Below are 16,765 nucleotides of genomic sequence, written 5' to 3' on the forward strand. Positions count from 1 at the left end.
GAAGTGGTTAGTGCTTTGTAATAACAATCAATCTAAACTAGTGGAGTAAAAGTACAATATTTACCTCTGAGATGTAGTGGGGTAGAAGTAAAAGTAGCCTATTGAAAATTGTAAATACTGAAGAAAGTAAAAAATACCTCAAAATTAGCACAGCACAGTACTTGAGTACATGTACTTAGTTACTTTACACCACTGCTGGGGAGCCGTAACATCATTGTGTCTGTTGAGAGGAGGTCCTGATGGGATTTGATTCTAGGCCATGGTTCATGTGAGTCCAGGCACCACAATACCTTCAATATTACCCACTAAACTTCAATAGGTAATAAATACTTTAGCATTAATAATTACACTCTGGGTTTTTTTAGATTTCTTTTTGGCTTTTTCTCCCTTTATTGATAGGAACAGTAGGCTGACAGGAAATGGGGAGAGAGATGGGGTGGGGGCTGACATGTAGCAAAGGTCGTCGGGATCGGGAGTCGAACCCGCGACACGCCGTCGGGCTGGATTGCCAGCCTTGGTGCCCAGACGGCTTGTCTATCCTTGTGAGGACCAGGTGTCACATTGTACAGGACAGTATTAGACTCGTGCGTTTCCCAGGGGGTATTTAAGGCAAGGCATAGGTTTTATGGTGAGGTTAAAGTAAGGGTGTTACGGTCAGGGTTCGGGAAATTAACGTGGGTTTGGGATTTTTGCACATCCACAGCAGAAACCTCTTAGATTAATTCGATTTTATTTCGGTTACATAAAGCAAGTTGCCATACACTGGGAGGCTAACCTCAGGATTATCAGCAATAATCACATCCTCACATTGTTCTGTGGGATTGGCTCAGGGCAGCAGGAGGGCTGCTGCCCCTCAATAAATAAACTGCTGATCCCACAACGTCCCACTCCTCTGACAGCCAGCGGTGGATGGGATTTAGATTTTGAATTGCTGGGTCAGTTGTCTGTTAAAATGTTGGCTTAGATCACATTTCACCCACAATGCATCTGGACTGTGTTTTTGGACCCGTCTTCAGTGTCGATTCTCTGTGAATCCACGTTCTGTTGTTGCACAAAAGATACACAGGCCTGTTTGGCTGTAATGGTTTGTTGTGATTTGAATTGCTACAAAGGCCAAATCACAGCCTGCATAGTCACTTGATTTATGAATGTTCCCAGCAGTAGCTAGTCCTAACTGCTCAGTGTATTATTATACACTGACCTCCTGTTGATCACTGGGACAGCAAAGTCAAACTATTTAGCCTCATTACAGATCAACACAAATTAATCACAAGACCAGAAGTTGTAGAAGTTGTGGTTTTGGGAGATGCGTGTGGGACTAGAACACAACTGTATTTGTGTGTGATTCCCCTTTAAAAGTAGCCTACAGATGGATGTAGCTGATGTGATAGACTCCCCCCAAGTATATTTGATGTCTTAGCAATGACGTGAACATCATAGTATTTCCAAAACGTTACTGAAGATGCATCTGTCCCTGTGTCTCATCCCTTTTAATCCAGAACAGTAACAGTCTTGGTATTTGCTCACAAAGTAAGCTTACGCTCCATGTTCCACTTATTAGAACTGAAATGGAAAAAAATGGCTTGAATTTCTGTGCACACTTGAAACACACTGAGTACTACAATAATTCATAAGCCTGATTTCAGAGATGTGAGATTGTGTGTGATGATTTTCTTTTAAACATTTTACAATATTACTTAATTTTATCATACAGTTTTCTATGAATATTTTTTAGTTATACTGTATGATATCCTGCGCATTTTATTTATTACAAAATCATTTTTTCCCCTTCCTGTTAAACTTTTGTTAACTCAGTAACATTGTAAATGAGGGTCATACCTCAATGGTTTCTCATGCTTATGAATGTTGTATAAAGCGTTGTTTTCATCGTTCCATTTGCAGTGCGTAGGCTTTTTGTTCTTGGACTTGGACCACAGGAATCAGTATGTATAAGCTGCAAACATACCCCTACACACCAAGACAAATGTATGTGCATTTGTGGTTGTGTGATACTGTTCCCTGAAAACAATCTGTCAGCGGTTGGCTGAAACCATCCGTCCATTCCAGTAAATTTTCTCTCCCAAAAAGGAGAATGTGCAGCCCACTCTATTTTGTATTATTGGTTGACTACCTTGTCTTTTTGAGACAGTGTAGAATAGATGTAGAAACGCTGGGGAGACGGAATTAGGAAAGCAGAGAAGGAAACATTGTAGTGGGGGTGAGGGGTAGGGGGGCCGTCAGGGGTATGTTTGGCTCCACAGGCCAATATCTTAACCGCTACACCATGGCAAGGCACTGTCCCATTATATTTGAGAACTAATTCTTTCTCAATAAACAGACCCATTGTTTAAAGCCGCAGGCTCACAGTGTGAGTGATGGATGCTGGTCACCCAGGCCCCTCATTGTTTGGTATCAGTGAAGGGGTTTATGTTGTAACAGTAGTTTATCTCTACACAGTCGTTTCATTGGCTCTATAAAGTTTAATGTGTCCCAGCATGCATGGTGAAATACTTGAGCCTGGTGAGGCTGACCACCCATCACCCTGAAGAGGATGGCATGGCTCCAGGGGAATGGCTGCTAGGAGCCTGGGAGACAAGGGCATTGGCAGAATTAGATATGAGATATTGGAGTGAGATAGAATGGTACCAGAGTCAGATACAGGTGTAAGAATAGATATAAGACACAAAATAAGAGTGAGAAATAGGAGACAAGATATAATGTATACAGTATTTGATTGATGTCGGGCAGAAACCTTGTATCTAATAGTATAGTAGTGTATATAGTAGTGTATAGTAGTGTATATCTGTCTGTTTTCTTAAATGTCATCATGATTTGAGTGCGTGGGGATCTCATTTGAAATAAGCCATTGTGCTTTTATGGGCGATCCAGTTTAGAGGACCTTGTATTGTAAACTGTACTTCCATGTACTTTTTCCATGTCTTGCTAAATAAAGTACTTCAATCAATCAATCACTCACTCACTCACTCACTCACTCACTCACTCACTCACTCACTCACTCACTCACTCACTCACTCACTCACTCACTCACTCACTCAATCAATCAATCAATCAATCAATCAATCAATCAATCATCTCCATATTTATTTATTTTCTTTTTTTCTATAAATTAATGCCCTACTTGTCATACTACAGTGTCATATAAAAGTAGTAAAAATGGCTGATCTACATTAATACTTGTAATTGACTGATGTTCAGAACTGAACGCTGGGCGATCCCATACCTATAGTCTTATTTATTCATAAAACTAATTATAAAATAGCACTCGACAATTTAACAATTTACCGTTGAAAAATCTGTTGGGATTTCTCTACAGTGTGGGGAGGGAGTTTGGCTGAGAATTTTGCAGATGCTGCTGTCAAGCTGCTGTCAGGACACAGCCATACATTCAACAGTTGAACAGTTCATGTTTGACACGTTGAGTTCCTTCCTCATCAAGATCATTCACCGTGACAGCAAATGGTGGTACTTTAGCCTGCACTGATTATTCAGTTGACATGTCAATGTTATGGCTCATCACCCTGTCCATCCTTATCCCCTTCCCCATGGTAAATGAATGATGGTTATTATGTGTCAAGAATAGACAGTCGCTAGGTTTCACTGATTTGTTTAGTTAAAAGATACAATCTATAAGCCTTGAGGTTACTATGGCTCTGAGCACCAGTCAGCTTAGTTGAATAGGAATTTGGTATAGTAAGACTACACCTATCAGTCAAAACAAGACCAGAGTTTGGTTTCATTTCCCAACGTGTACATTTTGTTTTGTTAGTTTGTGTGCATGTCACTTGCCTGTTACAGTGCCGAACCTGAAACAAAGAGAGACGTTGATTTTGAAATGTAGAGGGAGAGCCCGGTGTTTGTTATAGTGATAAGTCATTTTCTAAGAACAGGTATGGATGTATCACCAGACAGCGTGTCATCTCACTAAAATAACAGAAGTTTCACAATGAGATACAGAATATGTCTGGGTTTTCCATGTAGTAATAAAGCTGGCAATGGTGAAAATTCCTAATGGGAATGAAGTCATGTAATGCCAGTTATTGTTTGGGTGGAGCTGGGCTTCCAGTGGCCAACAGTACAAGACTGGTTGTACTGGTCAGCTTCCAGTAACCAACAGTAGGAGGCTGGTTGTATTGGCCGGCTCCCAGTAACCAACTGTAGAAGAGTGGTTGCACTGGGCAGTGTGAGACAGTGAGAGTGGGGTACTTATAAAGCCTTCTCAAAGCATAAAAGTAAATATGTCACCAAAACTGATACCCCACAGGTGGGAATGTCCAGGTCTGGGAGGAGAGACCTGCTGCACAGCATGCTTTCACTGAATTCATTGGACTGCAATCATCATTTGACTTAGCCTGGCATGGCCAGACTAATATCACTGCGTAGATATTAGTCTGGAATCTCTGCATGGAACCTGCATTTCCGAGGGGAAAATTCAAAAAATGCCTCTGGTGATAAACCTGCCCCATATTTGCATACTGGGCCCTGATTGGTCCCTCACAACTTCGGAGGGAGAGAAATGCAATCTCTATTGAGAGGGGCCAGACCTAATCTGCCATGGGCATTTTTTTTTTTTTTGCAATGGGAGATTCGTCTGGAACCAGGCTACATTTGACTTACATTTACATTTCGTAGGCTACAGTTTTGGAGTAAGGATCAGTTCTTAGTTCAGCTACATTACAAGAAATATCTACTGCAGATGTGTGCAAATCATTCAAAAGAATTATTCAACATGACCTTTATCATTATTAATTACCTGACCCAGATGGTATCAGTGGCTGAGTCCTCAAGGCGTGTGCAGAGTCAAAGGTCAAAGATCAAGGTCAATATCAAGATTGAGGTTAATTACATAATGGGTAAATATCAGGAGATATGTTGCTGCAGGCTACGTTTTCAACTTACAGAGATGACAGACAGGATAATATAGGAAGGATAACATGTAACTCATAGAAACAAACCCAGGACTTTGCCGTTCTTTTGTCAGCTCATCAGCTGTCTGAGTCACCAGGCCACCCCTGGACCCCTGACAAAAAAAAAAAAGAACGGAATCCAAATTTAAATTTCAACCTATAAAAGTGCGCTCCTCGGAGCGCAGTTCTCTGCCAGGCCGGGTTGCCTCCCCAGGGCCCTCAAACTAGAAGTCAGTCATTGCTAATCGGAGAGGAATATGAAAAATCTGACTTGATCATGACTCCAGACAGGGCCATCACAGGCTTTTGGGGCTGCAGCCCTGGCACCAAGCTCCCCTCAAAACATTACATTTACATTACATTACAGTCATTTAGCAGACGCTTTTATCCAAAGCGACTTACAATAAGTGCATTCAACATAGGTAGGGAACGAAACTACTAGTCACCAGAAGTCTTAAGTGCATTTTCTGCAAAAACAAGCAACCAAGAGTATGACTCTGCTGTCCTGACATCAGTGGGAAGTTCATTCCACTACTGTGGGGCCAGAACAGAAAAAAGTTGTTACCGTGTAGATCGTCCAGAAGGACCCTTGAGTGACGAGGCAATCAGTCGCCCCGAGGTGGCAGACCGAAGTGGTTGGGCAGGGGTGTAAGCATCGACCATAGCCCGGAGGTAAGAAGGAGCTGTTCCTTTCACTACCCTATAGGCTAGCACAGGGGTTTTAAACTGAATGCGAGCCGCTACGGGGAGCCAGTGTAGAGAACGGAGAAGGATAGTTGTGTGGGAGAACTTGGGGCGGTTGAACACCAGACGAGCCGCAGCTTTCTGAACAAGCTCCAGAGGTCTGATGGTAGATGCCGGAGCACCAGCAAGGAGGGAGTTGCAGTAGTCCAGGCGGTAGATGACAAGAGCCTGGATGAGCACCTGGGTTGCCTTCTCCGTGAGGAAGGGGCGAATCCTCCTGATGTTGTAGAGGAGGAATCTGCAGGACCGTGTCACTGATGCAATGTTTGCCGAGAATGACAGTTGAAAAAACGCTGATGAGAATTTGAAATTCTGTCTAGGGGGGCACCGAACCTGGTCGTAGCCCCGGGCACCAAAAAAGTGTTGATCCGGTCATGTCACAAGAGATGATATGTACCGATTTGTGTGAGTTTTGGACAAAATTTGTTATAGTAGCAAAAAGTGTTTTGAAGGAAAGGCTAAATGGCAGAAAATCTAGTCTGGCACAAATGGCCGGGGCCTATATGAGGAGTTGTGTCGTGATCCAAGGAATCCAGGGGGAAAATGTTTTATCGTACAACCTATGGTTCAAGAATTGCTGGCCAAAACGTGAAACGGTCTGTTATGTGCTATGAGGCCGATTTGAAAGATTTGGGGTTCTTCCTTGGCCTACTGGAAGTGTATACGCAAAGTTTCACGCCCATCGGTCACGGTGCTAGAGATTAACTGCTCACAGACAAACAAATGGACAAACGGATGGACTGGGGGCGAAAACATAGACTCTGCCCTTCGGCCATCCGGCCTGACGGAGACGTGTGAAACCGGAAAAACAGAAGCCTTAGACATGTGTCTGACTTGTTAGTGTGTTTTGTGTTGGGAATCTTTACACAACTCCTTCCTGTCAATACATGTCTTGCCACAGAACCTGTTTTTCATTCATTCATATGGTGATGAGATAATTAATCATTATTATTATGTCAGGCAACTCCATTCCAGCTAAATTAAATGACAAAATGATGTGTAGACCAGTAAAACACCACACTCTGCTGGCAATAAATCCAAAATCTGGTCTAACCTGAAGTGGGAAGGCACCACTGTTAAACTAACTCACCTCTTTTATTTATTTAAATCTGCTAGTTTGCAGCAGATTACATCAGACATGTGTGCTGAACAGAGACGCTGTTAATTTGTTTTTGTTGTGTTCATCAATTTAGGATCCAGCAGATATTCTTATGTGTTTATATAGGCCCACTGTATATTGGGGTTTATGCTCTTTTCTATAGCCAAGTGTGAAATCAGAATAAATTGTAGCTACCTAGGCTGCCTACCTTGATGATAAATCACTGAACTCTATTTAACATTTCATATGCTTCAAAATTGGCTGTGTATACAAATGCTTCCAAAAATCTGATATCTGATAAATCTGTCATATTTATATACTATGCAAAATGAGCCAATTGATTTTCCTGTTCAATTGTTTTTCCAGTCTAAGCTTATTTTATTATGCTAATATAATAATAAATAATAACGACACTCAAAAGATTTAAACTTAAAACAAGGATCCTTCCACATTATTATTTTTTCAATATTATCAATTGATTATTTTGTGATATTTGTGTATAGCTACTGAGTCAAATTATGGCTACTAATAAACTGTTCCTGAATGCGCTCCATTTTGACAATATGTAAATGAATTCAGTGAACTGTATTAATTGTAAGCAACGTAACCCCCCCCCCAACACACACACACACACGCACACGCACACGCACGCACACACACACACACACACACACACACACACACACACACACACACACACACACACACATGCGCGCGCGCGCGCTCGTAATCACTCGAGAACGCGCCGCGCGCGTTCGCCGAAGATCACCGATTACAGCGAATGGAGGAGAGAAAAAAAACGCTGCTGTCTGAGCGACGACGTGACGGAGGGAGGACTGAAAAACACACAGAATCCTGGAGACAGAGAGCTGGATTATAGCGTTCCACGGATGATAGAATTTCATCAGGAGGATTGACCAGCGGAGGACAACGACGGAACCATGGATACGGACGCGAAGACGTGTAGTTTTGATAATAAGACATAATAAGGAGTATAGTTGTTGGTGGGTGAGTGTGTGAGTGTGTTTTGGTGGTTGAAGGAGAAACGGTACAGTGTGGAGGACGAGAGGAGAGGGAGGAGTGGATACAAGCAAGCAACTGTTGGGGAGGTAAATAATAATACACACAGTTTGCTTTGTTTCGTCATGTCCAATAATCACTCAATGACAGTCTGTTCATGTGTAATATATATGTATATTAGGGATGTTAAGATGATCTATACGTCCTTTCTGCAGCACAGACAGTCTGTAGCAGCAGCCTCTGTCTGTTCCTATATATTATATATGGTAGGTCCTTTCTGCAGCACAGACAGACTGTCTGTAGAAGCACAGCCTGTCTGTATATCAGCCTCTGTCTGTTCCATTATAGAGGAGAATGTCAAACCCCTTCATAATGCAGACCGCTGTGTCTTGCAGTCTCTCGCAATATAAAGTCTTATTTTCAACACACTGACATGGCTGAGTGAGGGATTCTATTCTTTGACATTACGTTTCAGCAGCAGAGGGACAATTGCTGTGATTGTCGGCACATTAAAGGCAGTGTTGTGTTCAGTCGTGCTGCTTATGTTGTGTGTATGTGATCAAAATATAGACAGAATGCAACCTCCAGCAGCCCTATGCCAGTGTTGCCAGATTTTGGGAGAGAAATAAGCAATCAGGTCTAAGAAAAACAAGCCCAGAAGAAGCGACTAGGCTAGGGCTATTTGAAAATAGCCGATCTATAAGCTCACAACGCATCCAGATGTGACGCGTTGTGAACTTGTAGATCTGCTTTTTTTTGTTTTAAAGGAAAAAAATAGGTAATTTTTGAACATTTTTACAACACAAATATTATAATAATATTTTCAGATGGGGGGGGGGGGGGGTGGCCGGGGGTCTGTGGATAAAATATTAATTTGGGGGTGCTTGCCATGAAAATGTTCGAGAACCACTAGTTTGAACAGAATTTAAGGAACAAGCCCAAATAAGCAACTACACTTCAGAAAACAGCCCAAAAAAAAAACGCAAACCCGCAACTAGCAATATAGTAAGCGACTTTACAGAAAAACAAGCCCAAAGTCGCTTATAATGAGCGGACATGGCAACACTGAATGCAACCTCCAGCAGCCCTATGCGGCCACGGGCTCCAGCCTCCTCCACCACCCCAGCCCCGCCCCCCACCACCACCACCATCCAACCCCCGTGCGTGTCATCATGCCGTTTTATGAGGCTACATAATGTTACAGATGTTTGTATGACTGACTGACGCTGCTGCAGATGTGCTCCGTTTCAACATATGGACCGTATCACACGTTCTATGCAGGGAGGAAAAAAAGAGAAGGCGAGCAGCAGTAAACGTGACGCATTAGGTTTGGATACCGGAGACCATTGACATTCCATGTCGCAGGAGGGAGGGGTGTGTGTGCGTGCCTGTGTGTGTGTGCGTGCGTGTGTGTGTGCGCGTGCGTGTGTGTTTTGATGAAAAGTCATTGTGGGCCCTTTCACGTGTATTGTAATGGCTGGCTAATGTGTTTTGGAGCACTACGCCTGCTGCTGTATTACTGTTGCCTGCGTGACATTGGTGATGATGGTTGGTTAGTGTGGGATGTTTGAGGAAGGATGCTCAGTTATTTTCAAATGAGAACTTTTGATGGAAATTGCCAGGGTCTATATTGATCCTTGTACTGTTATATACCACTGGCTGTTTGTCATCTTAATGTTGATGATGTAGGTCGGAATTGAAGTAATTCTGTGTGGTTTGTGACTCTCTGCGAATTGAGGGCGTCAGCTAAAAGCCCTAAAATCTAAACTGTAAATGGACCAGACTGCCTCATCCAGTTACATTTTAGATTAACAAGTTCAATGCGATGTCATGACTCCGTTCAGTATTTGTCACATCTGTTCTTCTGGGCACTGTGGCTGTGAACCCACTTCACAACTGGTTTCTGCAGCTGATGCAGGAACTGAAGTTCATTCTGTCATTACTCTACTGACTCTGTACAGTGAAAGCAAGCAGCCGAATTGATTAGCCAAATGTCATGTAGAATGATAATTGTACTAATGTTGCCTTTTTTGTTGTCGTCATGCTTTCTCTGTGCCCCAAAACAAATTCCTAGTAGTCACTGATTGCTATGGCAGTACATTCTTGAAGTCTGTTGAAGTGAACATATTGACACCTCGGGATCACTAGCTTTACAACACCTTGTCACTCTGCTTAGGACTAGCGCCCACGTTTTCCGGCAAGTGACACCGTACGGCAAACTATAATTTAGGCTTTAGTGAGACAGTCTACTGTAGTGGTTCCAAACCAATTATTTCCTTGGAGCCCCCCTTTACTTAGCCTACATCTGAGAAAATCTGAGTTCCACTTTTGTTTTTCAGACATGTTTAACCACTTAAGCCTGTCTCTTACGACGTATAGAGAAAATAGCCAATCCACAAGCTCACAACGAGTCATATCGCTAATTTTTTATCTTTTCAAACATTTAGAACATTTAGAACAATTTAGAACTATGTTAAAGTTACAGTATAATAGATTCTGTATGACAAGTTGGACTAATATCAAATTGAGAGCATACAGGCAAACAGTGGATGAAAGCAAGTTATGATTTATGCAACATGTTAAACATGTAAGGCCCCCCCCCCCCCCTGTGATGTTTGCCCTCCCCCAATGAAGGGCCTGGAACCCAGGCTGGGAACCACTGGTCTACAGTAACTGTTAAAGAGAGTGTCAGGCATGTTGATACAGGCCTGCGTGAGCCCAGTCAGGCCACTGGTCTAAGCTCCCAGACGGTCCACTATCTCCTCTACAGGAGAAGCTTTTTTACAGGCAGACCAATGCTTTTATGTTCTTTACTGCATCACCACAGGAAACTGTAGCAACTGAATTTTTGTTGTGATTTGTACTTCCAGGTCAAAGATCACATCTAGGGTTTAGCTTTCATCACACAATGAAAAGTTTACTTGCAATTGCTAAACGGTTATGTTGTCTGACTCTGAGAAATACCTTTTAATAAGACACAACATGCATTAGTTCTTGTTTACGATGCATGCACACGATTGTGGCTGGTGGTTAGCTTTGTGGTGCTGAACAGTCCAGTGGCACTGTTGGCTTTTCTGAGTACCTTGATGTTGACAAGTTAATTAAGAGTCTTACTATACTTAATCTTCTTGTTGTTTGTCTTTGTAAGGTGGTGTATACCCTGAACAAACAGCACAGTGGAGCATTAAGGTCACATGTCATCATGAGCCGTTGTCTGCCTCAGGCGCTTCTCACAAAATACCGACGCTGATGTCACATCTGCCAGTGGATAAACAGTGGTGTGTGCGTGCGTGAGTGAGCGAGTGAGTGAGTGTGCACTCTGTGTGTGTGTGTGTGCGTGTGTGTGTGTGTGTGTGTGTGCAAGCTGGGAGTTACCTAACTGTGTACATTACCTGTTAATCTTGTTGCACCATTTGCATGTTGGTATTCTATAATGTGCTGTCTGTTGAGTTTCGTCTCCATTGCTTTGCAAGCAGTTTCACTTGACTGCAGTATGTATCAAGTGAATTGCATGTAAAGAGTAACTTTATAGTTAAGGTTTGATCAGGAGTCAGATGTTTGCTGATCAGCACCTGGTCAGATCATGTTTGTTGATCAAATGTTTGCTGATCATGTTTGATGACCTGATGTTTGCTGATCAGTGGTCAGATCATGTTTGATAATCAGATATCATGTGTTATGTTGTGTTTGTGTTCCATTCCATCGGAAGCAGAATTCCCCTTGCTGCTCTGTCAGGCATTATGGTTGATTATATAAGTGTGAACATGAAGCCCCCTGAGAGAACCCCAGTGAGACATCACCCTGACAGCCAAGCAGAGCTGAGGAGAAAACAGCACTTAATGGCTACAGAGTAGAGGAGAACCACACGCCTTTGTTTTGAAACCATGGCAGGAGTGAGACATCGCCTCTCCATCCTCTCCATCTCTGTGTAAAGAGCCAATTCACCAAATAAAAGCATGCAGTGTTTATTTATTCTGCTTTGTAATCTTGCAAATAATGCTCTCTAAACTATAAACTCATTTATCTTCACTTTAGAGATTGTTTGGGTATATCCTCCTGGTGATGTGGCATTACTGCACAGAGAAACAGATGCAAATGACTAGAATGCATCATTTAGAACAGACATACACCTATAAACACTTTACCTTCACACTTTAATGGCGCTTTATGCAGGAGGTAGAATTCGAAACCCACTTCCATCATTCATCTCACACTGTTTGTGTTGGGCAGATTGGATGTAGTAATTATCACCCAACACTGTGACTAACAGTTCTACCACAGCAAGCACTGAGCTGTGGGCTGCCAATAGGCTACAGTTTAGGGAAACCAACGGTGGCTGGAAAGTTGCCAGTTTGAATCCACAGACTGGCTGTGAAAAAGAGTGGCAGGGGTGACAGTTGACTTCATTTCACTCCCACACACTCCTCCCCCATGCAGTATGCACACTCAGTGCAGCTTCTCCCAACAGCCAACTGTGTTTTATACTGGGTTATAGTATATATCGTTTTTTTCATACTATAACAGTATAAGACTGTGGTTGTACTGGGCAGCTCCCAGTGGCCAACCGTAGAAGACTGTGGTCGTACTGGGCAGCTCCCAGTGACCAACAGTAGACTTTGTACTGGGGAGCTCCCCGAGTGGCCAACAGTAACAAGAATGAGATAGTACTGGCCAGCTTCCAGTGGCCAACAGTAGAAGACTATGTTGGACTGGACAACTCCCAATGGCCAACAGTAGAAGCAGCTCCCAGGACCCAGGCGTGAATGAATCAAGCATCCTTTTTAAGAACATATAAAAGTATTGCCATGAGTCATGACCTTGCACTGCTCCTTCAGTGTATCATTGAGACAATTAAACTGCCATGAAGCTCAAAACTAAATGACCAAAGCATAGGCAAGGGTTGCAAAAGAAACTCAGGATGAACTCCAAGCTGTTGAAAACAGTTTGAGTCGCTTCCACAAAGCCCTTGGCTCATGTTTCTGTTTTGTCTGCTGTTCCAGCTGACGGTATGCAGCAAATGGTTTTGTTAAATATAGTCAAACCCACCCCTTTACACCCAGATGATATCATATGCTGAACCCTCTGACATGTACTATAATTAATTATATATTTAATATATGGAGGGTGTCTCCCAAAATTAGATCTGTACCATGTGAAAACAGTAACACCAACTGTTATCTATTTTTAAGAACTAGATGATAAAAACATGAAACAAAATATTGTACTTCAATATCGGATATCGGGTAAGGATACTAGGAGAGACCCGGTAGAGATAGTTGGTGACTTGATGTCATGAGATGGATTCTGACCCAGGACGTTGCGTGTGCGTAAGTGTATGCGGTACACGTGCACTAATTATCTGCGCTGCCAACCTGTCCCCAGCGTGTCCTTTGATTATAGCCTGCTGTGAGTCCCTGAAGTCTCTGTCTTTATGGAGGACTCATCTTGCCTGCAGACATGCTGTGTATCAGTCAGAGCGTCATGTAAGACAATACCAGGATGAGATCAGCCTTTCACATTCCATGTCAGCCCTGCTGAATGTATTTCAGAGCCGAGGTGTATTTATAGATACGTCCACAATGGAGCGGGCCGGGGGACATCTTAAATAGGGTGTCTTTGTCCGGATATAGCTGAGGGGAGAGAGCGAGGCAGCGCAAGTTATCCAGAGAGTTTGATATTTGTTCTCTGGCTTTAGACGGAGCGAGGCCTCTCCTCCATGTTGTATTTCCATTCTTTATTGACACATTGTTTGGGAAGCAGTGAGGTGTCTTGTGGTCAGGAAGGACACGACATGTACTGTAGGTAAAGGGATGGGTTGTTATCCGTGCTTATTTTAAGACACAACTGATACCTTCTTTTAAACTGCTGTTTGCTGTTAATACTGTAGGTGTTAATTAGAAGTTGTTGTCAGAAGTACAATATGATTTGTGATTTTTGCTGAGTGGGCCTCAACTATTCATTGCTCTTAACGAGGCCCTAGGGCTGTGGGGGAAAAAAAACGTGTCAGCGAAATACCTAGAATATGAATGCAATAACCATGTTCTGTTCTGACAGGGTTTGATAAGACTAGCTGGTGTCTCTAGCTGCCCCAGTGACCTCTCTGACCTCACCCTGTGTGCCAGCGCTGCTGGTTGCTCTGTGATGCTCATGTGACAGGAAGTCCCCCCGCCCCCCCCCCCCCCCCCCCAGGCCCGGCGGCCGGGGTGATCTGTCACGATGTGACAGTCTGACCTTGTTGGTGTTCTGACGGATGGTGTCTTGTGAGTGGGTTCAATGTCAGAGTGTATTGTTGACCTCGTCTTTAGTGGCACCAAGTGTGACCAGTCACATGAAGACACTGGGTCGTCGTAACGTACAAGGACAGACAAAGAAGCTGCAAACGTTCACATGACATGGTGACCAGTGACCCCAGTCTGTTATACGACAGAGAGAATTCAAATTACTGCTGATACTCCATTTACCTACTAATCTAATGGTTGCAGCTAGAAAACATCACGCCCATGTGGATAGTGGATTACATTCATCTATTTGTCTGATTGATGTTGACCACAAGTCAAAACTCTAGTCATTTGCTTCGCTTTGTCTTCTTCCATTGGTTTTGAAGTAGAAAGGCCCCTGTGTGTTTCAGACCTCTGACAGACGAGGTACAATCGTGAATGTGCAGGATTAAAGGATCCACTGGCCAAATCAATCTCCATTTACACTGACCTTATGGAACCCAGTTAAAGTCCCTTAGTGGTCCCAGGTGCTTTCATAAAGGCTGTAGTGACTGTTGATGCTAATGGATGAGTTAATCACATTAACCCCGGCATCTATTTTGGACCCAAAAAATGAAAGAAAACAAATATAGCAGATCTGCAAGCTCACAACGTATTGCGGCGCGACACGCCGTGAGTTTGCAGATCCTCCATTTTCACTATTTGTCATACAAAGTATACTGTAGGGCTTAAGTGCTTTAATCTGCTTCTCCTTCTCTTCCAGCATAGTAATTTTAAGACATCACTGTCACTAAACAGAACAGACAAAGACAGTGAATCCCACAGCTCCTCTCTCCTCACACGGCTGTCCAACCATATCACAGTATCTCCTCCCCGCTCCTCCTTCCATTCTGGAGCTTTCTTCAAAGGCGGTACAGATTGGTAGCGTATTGGCTGTAGGGCTTTGACGAATCTCATGACATTTTAAATTACACAGGGCAGATATGACAAATACATTAAATATACAAAGAAATTGACTGACATATTTGGTAAATGGTGCATTTATATAGCGCTTTTAGATTTATCCAAAGCGTTTTATGTAGATTGTGCGTTACATTCACCCATTCACACACACATTCATACACCGATGGCGGAGGAAACCAATGCAAGGCACCAACCTGCTTATTGGGAGCAATTAGGGGTTCAGCGTCTTGCCCAAGGACACTTCGACACTAACTCTGGGGGAGCCCGGGATCGAACTGGGAACCTCGCGGTTGCCATCCGGCCGCTCTACCGGCCATTCTACCCCTGAGCCACTGCTGCCCCATAATAATAATTTCATAATATTATACTTTACATTTTTTGTGTGTGTGGAAATAGCCTATCTACAAGTGAATGTGTCTGACAGTGAGATAATGAGGTGTTGGCTGGGTTTGGATGTGTGGAGTCTGCTAACATCAGATCACAGTTCAGTACCCTGGCATCAACCAACCAGTCATCATCATCTTGGTTTGTTCATCCTGATTGGCTGATTACATGTTCCCTCTGTCCTGATTGGCTGATTACATGTTCCATCTGTCCTGATTGGCTGATCGCAGTTAATGGTGAGGGTATAGCTATTATTTATGAAGCAGCAACCGTAAGTGAACGAGAAAGGGTGTACCTGAATTCCATCACTAACAACTGCCAACTGGCTTCTGGGCAACACATGTAACTGTGTAACTAACTGCTGAATGGTGAAACCTAGAGGTCACTGGGAGGTTCCCAGGTATGAATGTTTGTAACTACAGCCTGAGTAATACTTAGATGCGCCGCGTGCAGATGTCACATACTGTACTGGAAAATAGCAGATGTACAAGGTCATAACGTGTCGGACTGTAATCTTAACTCATTCAATCCAGGATCACTTTAGAATTATTTGGCTATTCAAAAATAGCAGATACAGATCTGCTGTTTTTTTTTTAATCGTGAAAATGTGTGCAAATCTTTCAATATATATATATATATATATTTTAAGCGAGTTCTTTTACTCAAATCTTTGCTTCTGGGGGGTCCCCGACATTTTCACGTTTTTTTGTTTTGTCTACAAGCTCATAGCGTGGCACTGAGTGCCACGCTATGAGCTTGTATATCTGCTATTTTTCAATAGCCATAGTATAAAATAATAGCAAAAAAATCTGAAATGACACAGATGCGTTCCCCGGATTGAATGGGTTAAGTGAGTGTGGAGCAAATAGCATGAACTCTGCCTTAGTGAGATGGAGTCAGTGAAGGGGATGCACAGAAGGTCTGGAGACAGAGGTCATGACTCATGACCTTTCAAAACACAGTCTTCTCCATCTTAAGTTGTTTTTATTTAGTGTCTGTGTTGTAAAGCGACTTTGGGTACTTAGAAAAGCCCTATATGTATGTATGTATGTAATTATTATTATTATTATTCTTGGTTCAGGATGAATAAACTGAAACTATATTATATATGTATCGACAGGAAGTGGAAAACACACAGCCTAGGAAACGGGTGAATACACCCGTTTCCTAGGCTGTGTGTTTTCCACTTCCTGTCCATTTCATTGGATATCATTGGTCATCTGACCAGTTTCATTGGATTTCATTGGATCAAATCGACAGGAAGTGGTAAACACACAGCCTAGGAAACAGGTGAATTACCAAAATGGCGTCAAACACTTCCATTTGCATTTTTCAAATGCAAATGCAAATCTTTTAACTTCCGCTTTAATTTGCTTCAGTGCGTGTTGGTGGTCTCCATTCGCCATTTGCCC

The 16,765-nt window shown here is 42.9% G+C and overlaps 1 protein-coding gene across 10 annotated transcripts in view; it reads left to right on the forward strand.

Annotated features, from left to right (window-relative positions):
* Positions 1-7,575: 7,575 nt before the first annotated feature.
* LOC308092563 (unconventional myosin-IXAb-like) overlaps positions 7,576-16,765 on the forward strand; it is a 133,306-nt gene continuing 124,116 nt past the window's right edge. For all 10 annotated transcript variants that reach the window (XM_080438529.1, XM_080438532.1, XM_080438531.1 and 7 more), the window contains exon 1: positions 7,576-7,877. The gene's annotated coding sequence lies outside the window, so the exon portion shown is untranslated. The remainder of the gene's footprint in view (positions 7,878-16,765) is intronic.

This window comes from Gymnoscopelus braueri (genome assembly GCF_963280865.1).
Source record: "Gymnoscopelus braueri genome assembly, chromosome: 9".
NCBI classification, from domain to species: domain Eukaryota; kingdom Metazoa; phylum Chordata; class Actinopteri; order Myctophiformes; family Myctophidae; genus Gymnoscopelus; species Gymnoscopelus braueri.